The sequence below is a fragment of the Xyrauchen texanus genome, chromosome 8, assembly GCF_025860055.1.
Source record: "Xyrauchen texanus isolate HMW12.3.18 chromosome 8, RBS_HiC_50CHRs, whole genome shotgun sequence".
Taxonomy (NCBI): domain Eukaryota; kingdom Metazoa; phylum Chordata; class Actinopteri; order Cypriniformes; family Catostomidae; genus Xyrauchen; species Xyrauchen texanus.
The window spans coordinates 49,143,269-49,149,406 of NC_068283.1; the positions used below are offsets into that span (position 1 = coordinate 49,143,269).

At 32.2% G+C, this 6,138-nt stretch overlaps 1 pseudogene; it reads left to right on the forward strand.

Moving 5' to 3' along the window:
• Nucleotides 1-632: 632 nt before the first annotated feature.
• Nucleotides 633-2,211, forward strand: LOC127648212 (GTPase IMAP family member 2-like; annotated as a pseudogene).
• Nucleotides 2,212-6,138: the final 3,927 nt, after the last annotated feature.

Sequence of the window (6,138 nt, forward strand, 5' to 3'; positions counted from 1 at the left end):
CAGTTAATGTAATCAAGTGGAATTTGTATTAATATCAACAAAAGCTTCTAATGGGAAGTTGAATAACGCTCTGTCTAATGAAGATGAAGCACAAATAAGAACTTTAGTAAATGACATTGCTCAGGAGACAGACAACATGATACAGTATTTTTGTAGGCAAGTGACTTTCAAAAGATGACCTACCTGAGAAATATTTCTTATCGTTTATTATAATGTTGTATGTCCTAACGCTCCTAATAAAGATGGCGGTGCATTAACAGTTGGGCAACTATACAGCTTAACTAGAAGAGGAACATATAGAGAACAGAGTGAAACCCCTTCAAAGCAGTTACTGTGCAACACTTTCAGAAGAAGGGATCGACCATCAAAAGTGAAAGTAAACGAGTCAGAGAGACATTTTGATGAAGAATAAGTAGACACCATTTTACAATCCTCAGTGTGCTGCGAGTCTGTGATCAGCAATCATGAAAATGAGGAGCTGCTCGATAGAATTTGGCTTTAAACAGTTTGGAGCGACAGACAAACATAAGAACGGTAATGAGTTTGGAGGATGAAATAGTTTGCTGGACAGATATTTGTCAAGCTGTTTCAGAAATGAGAGAGTTCATACGTTAACACTGTGTGTTTCAGTGATGGAGCGCTCTGGAGATCAAATATTAAACACTCGTGATCTTCATCTTCTGCTGATCGGGAAAACGGGTTCAGGAGTGAACGCTTCAGGAACACTATACTGGGAGAAGATGTGTTTCAGTTAGAACAGGGATATTCCTCCATCACTGACACATGTCAAAAACACACGGCTGATGTTTCATACAGAAGAGTTACCGTGACTGACCCTCCAAATGTCTTTAATACAGAAAACATCGATCTGCTCATGGAGTTAGAGAGAGGATTGAAGATGTGCTCTTCAGGAGTCCACATGACACTGCTGGTTTTCTCTTTAAATACTTTCACTCAACAGGACGCAGATGCCGTGTCATTATACAAACAGACATTTGGCGAGAACGCTATGAAATACACACTTGTCCTCTTCACGCATGGAGATGAGTTAACATTTGAATCAATTCTAAAACTAATAAGACAGAACGCACAGGTGTCCAAACTTATCGAGGAGTGTGGCAGGAGATTTCACTTCCTGAACAATAAAGATCCATCAAACAGAGATCAGGTCATCAAACTCCTGGAGAAGATTGACAGAATGATGTCTGAAAATAACAACAGCTGCTACACACTGGAGATGTTCCTCAAAGCTCAATCAATAAGAGTCAATATCCTCAATATCTGTCTGTGATCAGTGCTGTCACTGTATTTGTCACGGGATATAATGTGGGGACAGCGCCATCTATAGGTGAATGATGGGATGTGTTACAGTGGAAAATAGAGATGGGCGGATCGATCATAAAAGTATCGATACTTCCGATCCTGATGTTGTATCAAAAATATCGATCCTCACACAAAAATACTGATTCCAAATTATTTATTTATTTATTTATTTTTTTAACTAGGGATATTATTATTTGGTTACCATGAACAATAATCACAGAAACTGTTTCTTCTTCCGCTCATCTCAACATTCATAAATGCTGAAAAACAGACAAACACTTGTGACGTCACAAGACTCGTTCAAACAAGAGGGATCAGTGTCTTGAAGAGGTGATGACAGAAAATCTGACAAACAGCTTCTGGTGTAGTTTAGGGTATACACAGACATATGTCGTATGTCCTCATATATGTTTTAGGATTCTGAGCATGCCCACCTGAAATAACTGATGAATGTGTCCGCCGGAACAACGAGCTTTTGACCCGGAACTGTTTCAATCTAATAACGCGATGCCGCAGCACCGTTGAGTGAATTGTGTTTTATTATTATTATTATTTTATAAATGTACAGAGATTCTCTCTAAACTCGCTCGGAGATGCACCGGTGAGCACTGGCGAGACAGACAGTTCGACTGAGCTGATCCACCAATCAGAACATTCATTTCAGACGTGATTGGATATTAACCAATCATATCTTCTGTTTCAGTAAGGGGCGGGACATCTGCAGCGCCTGACACACAAGCATCACTGGAGAAACTATCTTTTGCACTGCATATGTATTTCCCTGCTAAATGTAAATATAATTATATACATTTAAATGTAACTTCTGCAATGAAACTGAAAATACTGAATGTTATTGCACCCCTGATTATAGTTTTTAATGATCTTTCCTTGGAGCTTTTTTCTTGTGATATCAATTTAGTTAAAAGTATATTTCTAAGTAGAAAACAATTGTTCTCTACACAGAAAAGCACATAATAAAATAAAAAAACATAAATTTTTATGTGTGCTATACATGATAATACAAGATAACGTGTTAACGTGAACATTACTACTCATATTAGCAGTTTATTGCATAGTATGAATTAGTTTATTAGTTAGAATAATAATAAAGTTTGAACCATTTTCATAGTAGCATAATAACAAGAACAATAATGACACTTATTAATTTAAATACATATTTAACATGAAGTTACTCTAGCATTATTATTAGCAGTGAACTCTACACCACGCCATGAAGAAACTTCAATTCTGACACATTTGATATGAACTGTATATAAATGTTATTCATGTTAGAGATCGTGTGTTTTTCATATATTCACAGTGTGCATCTCTTCAGACACTACTACTGTGCACACATTGGAGAAGGGGACGTCTCACTTAATGTCTTCTGCCCAACATGAGCTAATGAAGACGTAGCACACATGAAATACACCTCAACGGTGAAATGATCTGCAAAACGACGAGATCTAATAACATCACACGATAAGTAACTAATGTGACAACAAACACAGATATATCAGCAAAACATACATTAACCAACAAGTTACAACAATACTTTAAAAGTGTAACTGAATAATCGGGATGGAAGTACCGTTATATAGACCTAACAGACATCATAGAAAGTACACTATTTATCTAGAAACACATTTACAAAGAAAGAAGCTTGAAATTCATGTTTGAGGATTGACTGTTTGTCATTTCCAGATATATTCAAGTAATGTTTACCACAGACTGCCATAATGAAAACACAGAGAAAAATGCTCATTGAGTCTTCAACAACAGTTGAGAACATGTGAAGATTGGCAGCACTTGTAATGGAGGTGTGTTAGTCAGTAGAACCTGTGACAGATTTAAAGAGTCATATCTGTACAGTCTGTACACACAGAAGCAGTTATTCCAGGAAGAGACTGAAGACACAAAGACTTGAATCATTCACATACAACTCATGAAACATTGCTAAAAGTCCACTAGTGTAAATGTATTGTATCTTATCTAATAAAAGATATATAAAGTATCTGATGCAGGTTATAATCATCTATGCCATATCCCAGTGGCTCTCAATCCCAATCCTGGAGACCCACAACACTGCACATTTAGAGCCACTATTAACCAGCTGATGACTTCAATCAGGTGTGTTCAATAAGGGAAACTCTTCACAACACATCGAAGTAAATGTACAAGCATCTCTCTGTTTTTAACCAAATCTGATCATCTACTGCCACCTAGTTGCCATCAGAGTGAATGACACATGACACACATTGAAGATCCACTAAAGCAGCTTGTTTCTTTCTTTACTTACTCCACCTCCATCATGTAATATGCATAATAAAACACTTTTATAATACACAAAGATTAGATGACAGTCATAACTTTTCTATATATGACCAATATCTGATCATTGAATCCGAAGGAAGCAGCACACACAGCTTATTATTATGGTTATTATTATTATTGTTATTAATATTGTTATTATTATGGTTATTATTATGTTTATTAATATTGTTATTATTATGGTTTTTAATATGGTTATTAATATGGGTATTATTATGGTTATTAATATGGTTATTATTATGGTTTTTAATATGGTTATTATTATAGTTATTAATATGGTTATTATTATGTTAATTAATATGGTTATTATTATGGTTATTAATATGGTTATTAATATGGTTATTATTATGATTATTATTATGTTATTAATATGTTTATTATTATTATTATTGTTATTAATATGGTTATTATTATGATTATTATTATGTTATTAATATGTTTATTATTATTATTATTGTTATTAATATGGTTATTATTATGATTATTATTATGTTATTAATATGTTTATTATTATTATTGTTATTAATATGGTTATTAATATGGTTATTAATATGGTTATTATTATGGTTATTGTTATGGTTATTAATATGGTTATTATTATGGTTAATAATATGGTTGTTATTATTATGGTAATTATTATGGTTATTAATATGGTTATTAATATGTTTATTATTATGTTATTAATATGTTTATTATTATTATTATTATTAATATGGTTATTATTATGGTTTTTAATATGTTATTAATATGTTTATTATTATTATTATTGTTATTAATATGGTTATTATTATGGTTTTTAATATGGTTATTAATATGGTTATTATTATGTTATTAATATGTTTAATATTATGGTTATTATTATGGTTATTGTTATTAATATGGTTATTATTATGATTATTATTATGTTATTAATATGTTTAATATTATGGTTATTATTATGTTATTAATATGTTTAATATTATGGTTATTATTATGGTTATTGTTATTATTATGGTTATTAATATTGTTACAACCATTTAATCAAATCAAAGTGTATATTTCCTACAAACTAATATCACAAAACAAGTCACACATACATTTTATGTTAATGCTTATTGGTTATCCTTAGACAAAAAAACACCTGATAAACAAGAAAAGTACACTCGAAACGGGACTCGAACCAACGTTTAATTAACGCGAATGCGCTAACAAGGAGCGTCAATCTATACAAGGAGGCTTGAGGTTTAGCCTACTGTGGGTGAAAGCCAGCCAGATGATGATCTTAAGACTTTAAGGACAAAAACAAATGTGAATTCTTACCCACTGACTTCTTTTGGAAAAATCCCCAAAGCCTCATTTGCTTAATTTTTGCTGTCTTTCCTGCTAATTGCCGTTAACTCGCCACTAAGTAACGTTAGTTGATGTCAACGACTGTGCAAGCTCCTCCCCTACCTGCTGCATATTCAACAGAGAGGAAGAAACGGAGTCGCCCATAGGCTACCGACAGCAAAAGAACTTATTCTATAGATTATGCCTATGTCTATTTTTACAGGCTGTATGCAGTATGTGCAAAGCCAAAGCACAATGAAATAAGGCAACTTGTGATTTCGGGGGTTTACATAGGCTTTTGTCCAGTTTCATATTTGTCAGTCAACTTTTCAAAATTCATTTGGGGCTACACTCAAAACATTCGGGGCTGAAGCTCCGGCAAAATCGGCTGCCGCCGCCTCTGGGTGACACAAATGCATTTTCAGGTACTGAGAGCTTCATTAATAAAGATGTTTACTTTATATCAGACGTTTTAGATGAAACAAGTAATAACGGCCATGTTCAATGATAAGAAAAGTAAAAGTTGATACTAATTCATCAAACGATAATCCTAATAACTAGGGCTTTCAATTGATTAAAATTTGTAATCGAATTAATTACATGGTGTCCCGATTAATTAATTGCGATTAATCGCATATACAAATATTTGCTGAGAAAGCCCCTCATATAACAATAACTCAATATATAATGATTATTCATATTTATATCAATATATAATTATACATAGTTATCTATAAATATTAAAAAATTATATATATATATTCAGATAATTAAAATGCATTACATTCCTGTAGCAGAATCATTAATAAGACATAAAGTGGCTTTAGAATACACTGTATTGATTAATACCATATTATTGATCATAAGTCAATCATTGACACACAGTTCACAGTAATCCATTACACAAGTGAATTTATCAATCAGAGATTTATTATGATTTCTTTAAATTAATGTTTACAAAACTTGTACATCTAGAGCCAAGAGGAATATTAAAACAAACAACAACAAAAAGGAAAATAAATGAACAGTTAAATAAAAATATCAAATTGTTTACATATTTCAATACACTTTACAGCTTTATTGTTACTCAAATTGAAAATTGTTTTTAGGTATTGCTGAAATGAAAACTAATGGTTTATAACCACCATACTTACATTTATGAATACTAAACTTTAC